Raw genomic sequence first — 15,788 nt, forward strand, 5'->3', positions numbered from 1 at the left:
GGTATATATAGATGTAGAAGCAAAGGAAAATAAATATTTGGTAGAAAATTTGGCAATAGATCATATTTCATTCCTTCAGTGTCCTTACCTTAGGAATTAAAAATTCTTTCTCTCTTTCTTTTCTTTTCTTCTCTCTATTTCTCTCTCACACTCTTTCTCTTCTTTCTTTCTTTCTCTTTCTCTTTCTTTCTTTCTTTCTTTCTTTCTTTCTTTCTTTCTTTCTATTAAGTTAGAGGCAGAGAGGCAGAGAGACAGACTCCTGCATGCACCCTCACCAGGGTCCACCTGGCAAGCCCCCAACCTGGAGATGCTCTGCCCATCTGGGGCCATTGCTCAGCAACTGAGCTATTTTAGTGCCTGAGGCGAGGCCATGGGGCCATCCTCAGTGCCTGGGTCCAGCTTGCTTGAACTAATCGAGCCATGGCTGCAGGAAGGGAAGAGAAGGGGTAAGAGATGGGTGGAGAACCAGATGGTTGCTTCTCCTGTGTGCCCTGACTGGAAATCAAACCCAGGACTTCCACACACCAGGCCGACATTCTACCACTGAGCCAACCAGCCAGGGCTTATATGTTTCTATACTATAAAATTATATATACACAAAATTTTACATATATATACTGGAAGTGAATTGTTATAGAGAACAAACATGGCCGTTTCTGTACAGACTTTTCTCTTCTGGCATGTGATTCAAATTACATATGTTTAAGATGTAGCCAAATTCATTTCTTCACTGAATTTCCCTAAGCTGTAGTTGTTTTTAAAGATGACTTACAGGCTAATAAACACTCCAGCAGTGAGTTGCAAGTTTTGCATTTAATTTAATCTTTGAAGCCAAAGAAGCACAGGGGGTGAACTAATTAAAAAAATTATTTATGTGACTATAAAATGCTGCAGCATCTTATCCATATATTAAAGGCGGTGCCTGCCATGAAATTACCTGATGGAGAAGATCCTCAGGCGAGATTAGTGGCCTGCCTTTCTGCTCACGTGTATTCCTGGCACGCTGCACCAGATGTTTTTGCAAGCAGCACTACCTGGTGAGGAAAATTCTCATTAGCATCACAAAGAATTCTGTATCTTAATGACACATCTGTAGTTACAAAGAGAATTACAACTGCTTTCTCCTATGCAGTAAACCAGTAAGAACAATCCCTTTGGTTCTAAAGAATCCTGTTTAATTTGAAAATAATGTTGACCAAAGAGGATGAGGGGGAGTAGGCAGTGAGGAAAAACAAAAGAAATGCCTACCTTGTCTGCCAACTGCAGGCATTACTATTGCTTAAAGAAGATTTTATAAATGATTTTATTTTATCCAAACAGGTAATTTTAAAGAGGAGGGAGGTGAAGAAAGATCCAAAGAAAGAAATAAAGAATTTCAAATTAAGGAGATCACAGAGAGAGTGCAAATGCCATCATTTATCAGGAATGTGACTATGGTCCACCCCCTTGGCAGCCTGAGCTTCTGTTTATACATATGTAAATCAGGCATATGATAATAGTAATACATAAATAACCTGTGGTGTTTGTCAGAACTGAATGAGAAGCTTGTTCTATGTATATGATTTTATTTGTTAGTCTTTTTGTAAAACAAAGCCTAAAATATAACTTTTTTTAATTTTTAATTTAATTTAATTTAATTTTTTTTTTTTACAGACTCAGAGAGAGGGATAGATAGGGACAGACTGACAGGAACGGAGAAAGATGAACAGCATCAATCATCAGTTTTTTGTTGCGACACCTTAGTCCTTCACTGATTGCTTTCTCATATGTGCCTTGACCCTGGGCCTTCAGCAGACTGAGTGATCCCTTGCTTGAGCCAGTGACCTTGGGTCCAAGCTGGTGAGCTTTGCTCAAACCAAATGAGCCCTCGCTCAATCTGGCGACCTCGGGGTCTCAAACCTGGATCCTTCCACATCCCAGTCCAATGCTCTATCCACTGTGCCACCGCCTGGTCAGGCTAAAATATAACCTTTAATCAAAAAATCAAATCTTTTTTATTTTATTTTATTTATTTATTTTAGAGAGGAGAGAGAGGGAGAGAGAGAGACAGAGAGAGAAGAGAGAGACGGGGGGAGGAGCTGGAAGCATCAACTCCCATATGTGCCTTGACCAGGCAAGCCCAGGGTTTCGAACTGGCGACCTCAGCATTTCCAGGTCGACGCTTTATCTACTGCGCTACCACAGGTCAAAAGATCAAATCTCATACTTGAGAGACCACTGACCTTAGCATAAGAAAGCCTAAGCTGTATTTTGGCTTAAGCCACCAATAACTGTGTGACCTAAGGTATGCTTCATCTTTCTCAGTCTTCAATTTCAGAAGCCATAGAATAAGGGAATTGGCCTGGGTGATTTCCTAGGATTCCTTCCAGTCTAGTTCTTGTGTTCAGTGGTTCCATATCTAAGTCTTTGTAATGAAAGGCTACTCCTTTCGTTTTTGGTGATGCTAAAGAACAACAAAAACAGCCTGACCTGTGGTGGCACAGTGGATAAAGCGTCGACCTGGAAATGCTGAGGTCGCCGGTTCGAAACCCTGGGCTTGCCTGGTCAAGGCACATATGGGAGTTGATGCTTCCAGCTCCTCCTCCTTCTCTCTCTTTGTCTCTCCTCTCTCCCTCTCTGTCTCTCTCTAAAAATGAATAAATAAAATAAAAAATTAAAAAAAAAGAACAACAAAAACAAACAAATAAGAAAGGAAGAAAGAAATAAAGAAAGAAAGAAAGAAGGAAAGAAAGAAAAGAAAAGAAAAGAAAAGAAAAGAAAAGAGTTAAGCTGTTTGCCCAGGCTCCTTCAATAAGCAAACAGCAGTTATGCATTAAAAGGCAAAACCCCAGAACTTAGTGACTTAATGCTGTCTTAAGTTGCTCTTCTAGATACATACTAATACAGTGGCTCCCTAAAGCTGAATACTCTGAAAAGAAAATCAGAGGTTGGCATTTTATCGATACCGCCAGTATAATTCTCTTTTAATCTTACCCACATTTTACTGGCTTTAGGAGAATTGATTAGCAAAGCCATACACATTTATGTTTTTTTTTTTTTTTTCATTTTTTTTCTGAAGCTGGAAACAGGGAGAGACAGTCAGACAGACTCCCGCATGCGCCCGTCCGGGATCCTCCCGGCACGCCCACCAGGGGCGATGCTCTGCCCACCAGGGGGCGATGCTCTGCCCATCCTGGGCGTCGCCATGTCGCGACCAGAGCCACTCTAGCGCCTGGGGCAGAGGCCACAGAGCCATCCCCAGCGCCCGGGCCATCTTTGCTCCAATGGAGCCTTGGCTGCGGGAGGGGAAGAGAGAGACAGAGAGGGAAAGCGCGGCGGAGGGGTGGAGAAGCAAATGGGCGCTTCTCCTGTGCCCTGGCCGGGAATCGAACCCGGGTCCTCCGCACGCTAGAAAGCCATACACATTTAAATTACACAGATTATGCAACTGGGGGCTCTCTAACAAAGAAGGAAATTAGTAAAACGCACATTTAGGCTTGATTCTGCTTCAGAAGCAGAATAAGTCTTGCTTGCAATTTTCAAGGAAGAAGTGAGATGCTGTGCTGCACAGGGTTCAGTTAGGATTATAAACTCATGGGGATGTCAGTACTGAGGATTACTTTTTGATGATTGCAGGACAACGATGTGATATTGGATGGTTAGTGTTCTGTCTGACAAAGACGGCCCATACCATAAATCCTGGTAAAACATTCGGAGCAAGCACAGATCTGCCAGCATCTGACCCAGAGTAAAATTTTGGGTTGAGCTATAAGGAAAGATATAGAAGGAAGACTTTGTTCAGTGGTTCAGAGGAAACTGTCTGGCCTGGAAAGAGTCAGTAGAACCGATGTGATAACGTGGACAAGGACTTCCCTTTGGAAGTCTATACACTTAAGTCCTGACTAACTGAATATACTCCTGTTTCATTGTTTTGTTCTGTTAATAGTATAATAATAATCTCTCTTATGCTTATCTCACAGGATTATTGTGAGGATTAAATAATTAAAAAAACATCACCCTGGCCAGATTGCTTGGTTGGTCAGAGCATTATCCAGAAGCACAATGTATGTGCCCGGTTCAATTCTCTGTTAGGGCACATACAGTGATGTTCTTGTCTGTCTGTTCCTCCTTTTGTCACTCGCCAAAATCAATCAATCAATCAATCAATCAATAAAGAAAGAAATAAATAAAAAGAAAAAGAAAACACTTAGATCATAAGGTGTAATGTTACTTTTTCTCAATCTAATTTCTCAGTTCATGCATATCCTCAGTTCTCTGGAAGGAGAAAGCATGGGCCAGCTCCCAACCTCTTTTAAGTTGAGAGCATTTTTCATATTAGATTTTCTAGGCTTTATTCTCTTCCCAGCTATGCCTTTTCTTTTCATGGAGGACAATAAGAAGGGTGGCAACAATCATCATTATCACCATCAGAGAACCCTCTACCACCAGCACCACATAACTGGGAGGTGACTGATCTATTAGTGAGAGGCCGGATCCAGACTTCCTGTGTTCCAATCCCGGTCACACCCTTTACTGGCTTATAACCTCTGCCAAATGGCTTAACTTTTTGTTCCTCTGTTTCCTAACTGATAGTAATAATACCTTCTTCATAAGGTTGTTGTGAGAATTAAACACCTTGATACATATAAAGTACTTAGACCAGTTCCCAGTAAATCATTAGGACTCAAAAAATATTTGCTTGAATTATTATTGCCTTTATCTAGAGCTGTAGAGTAGTGCTTTGTGGTAAAAGACAACAATTGTGTTTTGTTCTTCCAGGGACTGAAGGCATGTAGTCATGGGCCAGGAGGTGAAGAATAACTAAACTGCTCTGAAATTAGGAGAAAGAGAAAAAGGAATGTCCTAGTTTGAGTTATTTAGATAACATGATGCTAGTGAGCATAATAGTTAGAACCGTAGAATATTAAAGAGGTGGGTGACCTTAACATTCGTCTCATTTATCAGTGTAAGAATGAGAAAGTGGAGATGAAATTCCATATTGAGTAACTAGCATGGGAATGGAATTTGAGCTCAGTCTCAGAGTAGGTCTATTTGGAACATATTGCTCTATTGACTCTCCTCCCTGTAGAACTATTTCTTTCCTTGATCTAAATTATTATAAAACTACTTATTAACAGTCACCTGAGACATTGCACACCGAAAAACACCATACACCTCTGAAATCTTCATATGATGGAAACAGCATTTGTTTTATGCCATCTCTACAACTAACAGACCATCCATCACCACTCAGAGAGAGAGGGACCCAGACTGAACCAAAATTGGAAGAATTGAACAGCTTCAGAGAGTATTTCTGGGATTAGAGTCATTTGTTCTCATGACAGTCTTTGCTACAGCTACTTCTTTTTCAAGTAAGTGGTCACATTGAAAACAGTTTGTGTACTTAGATTATGTACTTTTTTACTTGTTTAGAAAACCTAAAACTAAATGTCACTCTTGGTTTCAGGACCTTTCCAAAAGTAACCTTCCATTAAAGGACTTCAAACATACAGGGTGGGGCAAAAGAAGGTTTATAATTGTGAGCATGTGAAACAGAGTTTATTTTTGTATTACTATTTTTTAACTATTGTCTTATTTTCCATACAAACAGCTGTAAGCCTACATTTGCCTCACTCTGTTTAGATCATCAGTTATTCTTTTAAAATTTTCTCATTTGGTAAATGAGTAAAGCTGATGCACAGAGGTTAAATGACCTCTCCATGGACATGCAACCTTCTTCTCAGAAATGTCTCATAGTGAGCCATTTCTCTCTCCACTTTTGAAGATTATACTGTCTATACAGTAAGTTAAAAATTGTCAAGCAGGAAACAGGATGGCTGCCTTTCAGAATTCCTAGCTTCACAAATGTGACAAGTGTTAATCAACCACCTAATACCTCTTTATCTTCCTCATTGCGCTTTGGAACATTTTGTTGAGAAGTCATTTTGTAAGAATTTTTCGCAGTTTATCATGTTTTTTTCAAATTGGTTTTTGAGTTTTCCAAATTTGTGATTATTTTTCTTTCTAAAAAACAAAGTCAATGTTAAAAACTGTGAATGTGTACATAGATTTAAATATTTCCTTTGTTCCACCATAAATTGAGTCTTCAGAGTTCTCTGTGATTCCTGAGAAAAGATATGGTAGATGTGCAGGCAGCTGCAGCCTCAGCCGATGGGAACATTTGCTTTTCACACTCTATTATGAGCCACATTTCACCAACAGAAGTCCTTCTATTTGGGGCACCATCCTAGAGCTCATAGTTCTTTGCCCTCCTAACCATTTTCCTCTGGTTCTCTGCTCGCCTTTAAGCTCATTAGCTTTGGTTACTTTCAAGTCTCTTACCTCAATATGGGACCTTTCCTCCACAGGAATCGGGAAGGTCAAAGACCATCCTCCACAGAATCCACTGTAGTTTTGATTAAACCCTAGGGCCTTGCCTGAGGAGCTTTCCTTACTTACATTTTAATAGGTTCATATGTTTTCTTTTCCTCACTCTAGAATGCCACAGCTCAGAGAAATATTATCACTTAGCGTTTCAACTGTTCATACAGAAGTAAACCCTTTAATCAGCTGTGTCAGCCTTTGCAACACACGTTGACACCATACAAAAGAAGTGTTAGCCCTGCACTTTCCCCGCAGGGATAGCTAAGTACGCTTTCCTTGCCAGTCTCCTTGGATCTTCCTCCATTCTGCTGTTGTTTTGTTCAACCAGCAATCAGTTTCATCATTTATTCATCCTTACCTTTTCACTTCCTTAAAAAAAAAAGTTTTGCTAAGTATTGCTTTGGATGCAGTGTATGGTGATTTGATTCTTTCTCCACCCTAGCAGTGCTGACTGTAACCGTTTTATAGAATAGACTGCTCAGCTCTGGGGGCCCTCCTCCCGTCCCATTGCTTCTGATCTTGACTTGAATATCAGTGATAAGGGGCAACTCACTTCCCCATTGTGTGAAGCAGTTTCTTTCACGGTTGGTCTGCACTTCCTTATATATCACTGCTTAATCGGATCCAGGTTTGCATCTAGACAACAGGATACCTCATTCTTTTAGCAATAAGGAATGGTCAGACACTTAAAGATAGACATCACTTTCCTCAGTTTCTCTTTTCCTGCCTCTGCTTATTAAACTAGGTCTTCAAATGAGGCTGTGATCCCTGGGGAACAGTAGCATGATGCTGCTGACTTAGATTCTGGATGGCTTTAACTCATGGGCTATTTTAGCCTTTTTAACAGTTCAGTAATATAAATGATTTCCTTATAAATTTATATTGTGGATCACTAAAAAACAGTCATGCAAAGAGCTTTGGATTTGGAGTCACCTAAACTTGATTTCAGTTCTTGACTCGCCCCATGCTTCAGACAACTAATTAACCTTTCTGACCTTTAATTTTTTTTTCTCATTGTCCCTGTGAATAACAATGTTGGCCTCTGGGGGTGTTATGTATAGAGCCCAGTACTGTGCCTGGTGCTTTGGAGGTGCCTAATCAATCTCAGGTGCCTTCTCTTTCCTACTCTATTCCTTCTCGCAACTTCTTCTTCATTGCTGTTGTCTTAGCATATCCGACCAACCGGAGACAATTTTCTAACTTATTCTTTTAAAGCCTTTAGTTGATTAAATGAGAATACATTATCTAGTATGAGCTGATGATCTCATGATGTCCCCTTTAGCTGACACTTCAAGTTTAAATACTAATATCCTGTCCAAAACATTATCAAAATATAATTCCTTCTTGCTCTGAATACTCTTTAAAGAACTATCCTTATAAGTAATCTTATCCCTTTCTGGATATCTGAGCTGTGTTCATATCTATCTATCTATCTATCTATCTATCTATCTATTATCCATCCACTATCCATCCATCCATCCATCCATCCATCCTGGTTTAGATTTCATAGACACACAGCCAATGTCCCCTTGACTTCCTGTTGTGTATGCTAGATAACTGTATAAAATTAGGTATGGTGGGATGTTTTATGTTAAAATGTTAAGCAAATGACAAAACTTTACGAAGTGCTTTTATTCACTACCCTGGAATTATTAACTATTTTCTTGTTTGCCTCCCCAGTATTCTGAAGGAAAGCTTGCCAAATAGTTTTTCTGTTTTGTGGTATTCTGCTTAGCCTAACAAGGAGAATTTAGAGATTTCTAGATGAAAGACACTATATTTTATCCATCCATCCACCCATTTACTCATCTACCATTCATTTATTTATTAATTTGATCATACTTTTTCTTTTTTCAAAGGCCAATGCTATCTTTTCAATACATTATTCTAATCAATGTATGTCGCCTATAGTATTCAGTTTACAGGCAAATACACTTAGTCTCTGAAAGACTCAATAACTTTATACAAGGAAAATATTATTTTACTCTAGATTGCACATGCATTCTACTTTACATAGCATTTTTAGAGAATTCTAGAAACCCAGGAGTAGAAATGGCCTTATTGGTCACCTTATTCAAATTCCCATTTTACTCCCCTGACAGTTTTCACTAACCACTTTGTATATTTCAGTTAGTTGCAGTAAAATTTTACTCCCTATCAACTATCTATGATCACAGAATTGGCAGGGTCATTCTCTAATTATATTCACGGTACCCAGATCTCTGTGCATACAGAGGACAAAAATATAAATTTACCACAATTTTCGTGTTACGGTTTGAGTGCCCGTCATGTGCTGGGTGCTCTAAGGGAATGCTATTTCCACAAAATCTATTCCCTGAAACTTTAGAGTCTAAAATTAGAAATGAGAGCAACTAGGAATGGTCCATGAAAAAACTAGCTCAAAAAGATGGGTGGCAGCAAGAATGTTAAATTATCAAATCATTTAACGTCATTTTGACCATATTCAGATACAATAAAAATCGATTACTCATTCTGATGTCTTTTCCTCATTTTTGTATTCATTTTTTTTTGTGTGTGTGTGTGTGAATGTGTGTATGTATGAGAGACAGAAAGAGAGAGAAAGAAGGATCAAACCTGAAACTATAGGCCTAAATATGAATGATGGGCACTGCTCAAAGTATAAATCTAGGTACCATGTACCCTCTTAGGCTATCAGATTTTAATGGCTGGATTAAATTAAGGGAGATAGTTTTAGAGGTGTTAATAAAACAAAATGATCTAATTAGAAATGTGGAGGCTATCCATGAGAACTGAGTTTGCTTCTTTGATATTGGAATAAATGTTTTCATTTTAAAATATTTTAAAAGGGTGGATGGATGAATAAATTCATTCAAGTACTTATTGAACATCTTCTATATACTAAATGCTATTTTAGGTGGTGGAGTTGGAAAAGTAAACAAAATAGACAATCTTCCTGCTCTTTTGGGTTTTACATTCTAATGGGAATCTTCTAACCATATGTCTCTTCTACAAAAAAGGCTTTTCGCTGGATCCGTGATAGTGGAAATCATAAAAGGGCTAAAATGATGGGGAGTCAGTTGAGGCAAGTTTTCTAACACCCTCAAACTATCTGGGAAGGAGCATTTACCAAGTACCAACCATGTGGTTCAATCCAAACCAGTGCACATCTTTTAGGAATGGGAATGGAGGAAATGCAATTTTATCCTATCTTAAACTTCTCTAATTCATTTTTTATTTAGTTTCCCTATAGTTTTCAGAATGACTGAACTAAGAAGGAAAATGTTTAGAGGTCTCACTCTCAGAACCAAAGGATCCCCTTTCACGTGCAAGGGTAGCTCCCTGGCTGAGACAGAGGCAAAGACAACAGAGAGAGGATTTGGGATACTTGGGTCCCCCTCCCTTCCAGCATTCAATGATCTCTTTCACATCATTTAACAGGAGTCCCCAAACTACAGCCCCCCCAGCCCAGCCGCATGTGGCCCCCTGAGGCCATTTATCCAGCCCCCACCGCACTTCCGCACTTCCGGAAGGGGCACCTCTTTCACTGGCGGTCAATGAGAGGAGCACTGTATGTGGCGGCCCTCCAATGGTCTGAGGGACAGTGAACTGGCCCCCTGTGTAAAAAGTTTGGGGACCCCTGAAAAGCACTGGAGGGTAGTGAATGAAAGGATAATGTTTCCATTTTTTTCTCTATGCCATCTCAGTTAGGATATGAAAGACACTGAGGTCAGAAAGCCTGGATTAAACTCAATTGGTCTTCACTCATCTGTTTTGTGACCTTGGGAAATTGCATACCATTTTGAAGTCTTGGTTTTTCTGTAAAACCAAGACTTTATTATCTCAACTTTACTCACAAAGTTGTTGAGAATCTCAGTGAGATAATATATGAGAAGATGGTTACTAAACAGTAAATACTGTATAAATACAAATGTAATTCCATTCTTATTTTATAATTTTATTACATGATTATAATTGTTCATGATACCATTTTTCATTGACGTACAGTGGGGGGGGGGCAAAAAAGTACTTTTCTTTCTACCTGCTAAGTTCTTCCAGCTAGCAGAAACAGATTAACAGGAGAAAATAAAATTTTAATACATGTGCACAGAGAAGTCACATAAGCATGAAAATTCCAAAAACAGGCAAAATTGGGTATGTCTGTTATTTGGGGAAAATGAGAAAAGAAGGAGAACAAGTTCTCAAATTTCAAAAGTGAAAATGAGCAATTTAGGGGTAGCTGAGAGCAGGAAAACCAATTACTGCTAGGCAATCCAGAAACAATGGGACACGGGTGACCAAACTAACAGAGCCCTGCTTGGAGCCTTCCCATCTACCATACTGAACTCCATTTAGGCTAAGGAGAATATGCTAAAATTTTCTTCCTGGAGCCGCTCTTGGGCAGAAAGGGGGAGGAAAAGGGGAAAATGTTCTTTCTGAGTCTTCCGTTAGCTTAAAATCAATATCCTTAAAGATAGTTTTAGGGTGGCAAAACATTGGTCTCTTTCAAATGTAACATAGAGGATAAAAGAAAAGCTCTGGCATAGGTACTCAACTCATGGACCTGGGTTTTAAAGAGCATTTTATGAATTTGACTCCAATGGCAAGAGAAGTGAAGGCAAAAATTAATGAATGGGACTACATCAGACTAAGAAGTTTTTGCTCAGCAAGAGAAACTGATAACAAAATGAACAGAAAGCCAACTAAATGGGAAATGATATTTTCAAACAACAGCTCAGATAAGGGCCTAATATCCAAGATATACAAAGAACTCATAAAACTCAACAACAAACAATCAAACAATCCAATAAAAAAATGGGAAAAGGATATGAATAGACACTTCTCCCAGGAAGAAATACAAATGGCCAACAGATATATGAAAAGATGCTCATCTTCTTTAGCTATTAGAGAAATGCAAATCAAAACGGCAATGAGATACCACCTCACACCTGTTCGATTAGCTGTTATTAGCAAGTCAGGTAATAGTAAATGTTGGAGAGGCTGTGGAGAAAAAGGAACCCTCATACACTGTTGGTGGGAATGTAAAGTAGTACAACCATTATGGAAGAAAGTATGGTGGTTCCTCAAAAAAACTGAAAATAGAACTACCTTATGACCCAGCAATCCCTCTACTGGGTATATATCCCCAAAACTCAGAAACATTGATACATAAAGACACATGCAGCCCCATGTTTATTGCAGCATTGTTCACAGTGGCCAGGACATGGAAACAACCAAAAAGCCCATCAATAGATGACTGGATAAAGAAGATGTGGCACATATACACTATGGAATACTACTCAGCCATAAGAAATGATGACATCGGAACATTTACAGCAAAATGGTGGGATCTTGATAACATGATACGAAGCGAAATAAGTAAATCAGAAAAAAACAGGAACTGTATTATTCCATACGTAGGTGGGACATAATAGTGAAACTAAGAGACATTGATAAGAGTGTGGTGGTTACGGGGGGGAGGGGGGAATGGGAGAGGGATAGGGGGTGGGGAGGGGCACAAAGAAAACAAGATAGAAGGTGACAGAGGACAATCTGACTTTGGGTGGTGGGTATGCAACATAATTGAACGACAAGATAACCTGGACTTGTTATCTTTGAATATATGTATCCTGATTTATTGATGTCACCCCATTAAAAAAATAAAATTATAAAAAAAAAAAGAAAAAAGAAAAGCTCTGGAAGTAAATTACACGGATTATATTTGAACTCCACCAATTCTTAACTGGGTGACCTTGATAAAGCAATTTAACCTCTCTGTGCCCCAGTTTCTTCATTTATAAAATGAGGATAATGTTAGAACTTACCTCATAAGGCTTGTTGTAAAAATTCGATGTGTCTCTAACTGCAGTGCACTTAGAACTGTGCAGGGAGCTTAGCCTTGGCTATATTAGTTATATCTTTTATTTCTTAGCAAAGAAAACATTCTCTGAGACATTGATAATTTCTCTACTTGGGCAAAAAGGATACCACTCTTAATGTGTGTTATAAAGAAGAGTTAAGTCATTTGTCTTTTAGTTTGAGAGATGACAAAACCAGAGACATATGTAACATGTAGTAATTCAATCGTTGAACTGTCGAATAAGCACCATAAATAAATTTGTTGTAGAAATGAATTCAAAAGTTATTAGAAAGTAATTGTGCTGTAGCTGACCTATTTTAACTGACAATCTTGTAGAGAGAAGAAAATGTAAGGATAGTTTCTGTATGGGATAAAATTCATGGAGAAAAGTTCTGCCCATCAGGCTTTGCTGTGTGAGAGCCTAGTGAACTCATATTTACCAAGCTTTGAATCAGGGGTCTGGTCTCAAAGAAATAAGGGATGACGTATGGGAAGAGTTACACTTCTCTGTGTTCTCAACAGACGAGCACATTGACAGTATTCTACTAATGAAAATTCTGTTTGCCATTACAATGTCAAGGTTAATCCTTCATTTCAGGTTGATTTCTAGCCTTCCTTCCATGCATTATGTCCAGGAGTAAATGATAATGTGTATGAATCACAAGGTATGTTTTACATTAGTATCCCTCCTCTATGAGCCTGTAGCAGCCTATTTAGATAGGTATAGCTAGTTTCATTTTCATTGATCTGTTTTGCAGATGGGCTTTGGAGAGATTGAATTACTTGTCCAGTAGCATACAGCTAGTGGGTGATTAAGACGGGAAACAAACAAGATCATGATGGTATGAACTATAACCTTGCTGAGGGCAGGGAGGATGTGTAGGTGTCGAGAGTTACCCTTGGTAACCAGAACAGAACCTTGGATGCAATCTGTGCTCAGTTCAGAGTTTCAAATGAATGACCACAATGGTCCTAATAGTTTGATTTGGGAATTGGAAGACATGGCCTATGACAAGGGATAGACTATTAAATGTTCCATGGCTTGTCATTTTAAAATAAGGAGATGATGAAGACGGTCGTGTTTTATCTGTTTGACTGAAGGTCAGGAATATAAATATAACTATATAATTACCTTTTCAGTATTTATCTGGCAACTTTCTCCAAAGTAACTAAAACCAGTTCCACCCTTGATATCTCCAGAATTGTAAAGGAAAATTCTCAAGTTGTGCAAAGAAAGATAGCCTAAAAATCAAGGTATTGTTATCCCTGAAATACTGCTTTTTAAAATAATCCTGTTTTACCTAAATATTCAGTAGGCTGATTGATTCTCATCCCTGACCCCAAAATGCAAAGATATTGAAAGTGTCCTAGTAACCATGGAGGAAGACTTATGAGAATTAGTATTAGTGGCCCAGGGAAAAAGTTATGAATTTCTGGATATCAAAAAAAATTAAGTATTGTTTATAATCTCAATGACCCTATACATACGTCCTATATAATTTCTCAAATTTCCCTATGCTTGCCTCTTTTTCTCATTGGGGAAATGGAGTAAATGATGCTAATGAAGACTTGAGGGGCTAAATGGCTAAAAAGCACACTGACAAGACCTGCAGGAACACAAAAGAAAAAGTGAAGTCTTTGTTGTCTAATCACCACGTTCCTTTAATAAAGATCTAAAACCAGGAATGATATCGCTTTCAGAAAGCTGGCATTTGTTATTTTGTTCCTTAAATGCCTAACTTGAGGCTGTCATTTCAAGTCAGAGAGAACTTCAAACAGCCACTGTTACCTGCTTTTTCATCTCCCCCTCTTCCCCCTCTTCTATCTTATGACTGCTACATTTGTTACCTTCTGCATAAAAACAGCCTTCTTTCTCATACACTCACAGCAAAACACCTACACACTCAAAGATTAGAGAACACAATCCTTTTTTCAGGCTTTTTTTTTTTTTTTTGTGGGAGACTGCAATTTTGGAGAAATGTGTTGGATTTTGAAGTCTGAGTTTATTTCTCTCTTCTACTATTATTTACGCCTTTGACACCTGAAGAACTTGTTAAAAAACTCAAATTCCTGGGTTCTACTCATAGAGATTTTTCCTTCACGTTCTGAGAAAACATCAGGAATCTGGATTTTAAAAAGCAACTCAGAAGAATGGTATGCATTAATTTTTCTCAAGGCCTCACTGGACATCCACCTTCTGCCCATTTCTCTAGATTCCTTACTGTAGCTGAGTTTTTCTTTTTGGTGTTGATCTAAAAAAAAAGGCAGGGAGCCCCCAAAGCCAGTTAGTATTGTCTGTGCCTGCCTTTGTCAAGAAAGAGACACGAATTCTGGTAGCCAAGGAAAGAAAGTAATTTTATTTGTGGAACGTGGACATTTGTCTAACTGGTGTAGTGTTGCCTTGACTTTAAGTGATGATTCCTTTGCCCCATCTAGATGCACTTTTGAAAATGAATTCACCTGTTTTGTTCTGTATTGTTAAGTCCTGAGTTCTTTATTCTAATGCAGCCACACTGAACTGCTGCAGGGGATGTGTGTTCCCCAAGGACAATTGGAATTCCCCCCTCTCTCTCGGGCACCTTGCTATTTGATCATCCTCTGGCTGTCTGCCCCACCAACCCTGTCTGCCTGTGTTATGACCAGTGGCAGCATGAAAGGTCCAGGCCCCCAGACACAGTAGGGTTCTTTGACATAGTGTCTGGTCTAAACAACCTTACAAACCGCAATCCTCATTGCCTAAGTGAATTTCTGCTAGGTTCACAGGTTTGTGGCCACATCTCGATTGTTTCTGGAGTCTCTCTGGGTCCCACATCCATTTTCAGTAGTTCCAGGGCCTGCATTTTCCTTGCCTTCTACTACGGTGTTTCCCACATACACTCGTTTCTGCTTGGAAATCATCCACTTAAACCTTGGGCACTATCCTGACACTTAGCCAGATGTCTGTGAAGGGTAGGCATTAGGGATATTTAAAGACAAGTTTTAGAAAGTGTAAAGATCACTGATAGCCACTTCTAGACCTTGGCATGAATGGAAGGTGATTACTCCTTTTTTTGCATTTCCAAAGCCTTTCTTGCTGCATTTTAATCTGGGTGACATTATCTTCTCTGCTGAGTCTCCCTAGCATACAGCAGTCATCACAGCACTCCTGGAGACCTGACAGCACTCGAGCCAGAGTGGACTGTCCTTGCCCACAGTCACCCTGTCACCTTCCCTCCACTCTTCCCTGTGCAGGGTGCTCACTTACTCCCTCCTTGTAGGGATCGAGCCTGTGGTGCAGCTTTCCAGATAGAACCAAGAAATCTGAGTTTAAAGGAAGTGGATGCACTTTTCCTGTTCCAGAATGAGCTAAACCTGGGGGCCAACCTGAGCGTCCAAGAGGCTGGTAATTCCTTCAGAGTCCACTACCTTCCTTCCTAGAGGATTCTACCTGCTCCAGATTATTGGAGAGAATGTGGACTGCCTTCTCTAAGCCTCGCGCCACTCCAAACCGCTTCTGGGCACACTCAGGGTCCTTCAACCAGCTTATGGTACTGTTTTCTCCTGGGGGAGGGACTGGACAGAGCAGACCCGAGCTGCAGTTCTCTTG

General features: G+C 39.4%; 1 protein-coding gene across 2 annotated transcripts in view; it reads left to right on the forward strand.

Moving 5' to 3' along the window:
* Window positions 1-15,788, forward strand: part of FGF12 (fibroblast growth factor 12) — a 614,868-nt gene that overhangs the window by 286,399 nt on the left and 312,681 nt on the right. The window lies entirely within an intron of this gene.

Source organism: Saccopteryx bilineata, chromosome 8 (assembly GCF_036850765.1).
Source record: "Saccopteryx bilineata isolate mSacBil1 chromosome 8, mSacBil1_pri_phased_curated, whole genome shotgun sequence".
In the NCBI taxonomy this organism is placed as follows: domain Eukaryota; kingdom Metazoa; phylum Chordata; class Mammalia; order Chiroptera; family Emballonuridae; genus Saccopteryx; species Saccopteryx bilineata.